Source organism: Sinocyclocheilus grahami, unplaced genomic scaffold, assembly GCF_001515645.1.
Source record: "Sinocyclocheilus grahami isolate Dianchi unplaced genomic scaffold, SAMN03320097.WGS_v1.1 scaffold1237.1, whole genome shotgun sequence".
Taxonomy (NCBI): domain Eukaryota; kingdom Metazoa; phylum Chordata; class Actinopteri; order Cypriniformes; family Cyprinidae; genus Sinocyclocheilus; species Sinocyclocheilus grahami.
This window is the reverse complement of record NW_015506416.1, coordinates 134,689-134,919: the sequence shown is the minus strand read 5'-3', so window position 1 is coordinate 134,919 and position 231 is coordinate 134,689.

Below are 231 nucleotides of genomic sequence, written 5' to 3'. Positions count from 1 at the left end.
CCATGGGTATGAGACAAATGATATACCTGGTCATTCTGATAAGTTTGTTTACTTGTACGCATACTTTTATAAGTACAGGTAATGAAACGTGGCTTGGGCATGATGATACACCCCATGCCTATGCCACGAATATGTGGTGGAGATCTGCTAATTATACGGCAAAGGCCGAAGGGAAAAAGGGGTCTAGCTATGTCTGTACAAAAATGCCCCACAGTGCGGTCGGTCCTCGGG